The sequence below is a fragment of the Olea europaea genome, chromosome 8 (genome assembly GCF_002742605.1).
Source record: "Olea europaea var. sylvestris chromosome 8, O_europaea_v1, whole genome shotgun sequence".
NCBI classification, from domain to species: domain Eukaryota; kingdom Viridiplantae; phylum Streptophyta; class Magnoliopsida; order Lamiales; family Oleaceae; genus Olea; species Olea europaea.
In genome coordinates, this window is record NC_036244.1 from 13,155,263 (window position 1) to 13,155,838 (window position 576).

Consider the following 576-nt stretch of genomic DNA (forward strand, 5'->3'; position numbering starts at 1 on the left):
AAATTCTACAAATTTCTTTTTTTAACTAATTGTATCACAATAATTATTTGGAGGGTATATTTGGTGTCGGGCCTATCGGCTTCAACCCACCACCGTCACTACAATGTGTAAATGCCACTTCTGTTTGATAACAATATCAGTGGTTTTAATGACATCCCAATTCTCACCAACTTGGGAGAGAAAGATGTGCGAAGGAATGCTGATCTAATTATTTTGGCTGACATTGAGGAAGAAAAAGAAAAATTGCATATAAATAGGTTCCACCGATAAATGAAGAACGAAACAAATTGCCAAGTGCAACTAGGTTTGAGTGAATTAGGCAATGTGTGAGAGCATGGTCAAGTTCGTAGCAAGTTGTGAACATCCGCTTATCATAGTGTATCCTAACAATTCCCTAAGTTCAAACAAAATTAACTTCAACTAAAGTAAATAGAAATGACCAGAAACACTATTCATTCTGATTCTATATATTGCTTATTTCCTAAAAAAGTTGTTAATGCATTATTTATATAAATATACTGGTGTTATATCTTTTACGTCTAACCTTTGGGGGAGTATTAATAAAAAAAAAAAAAA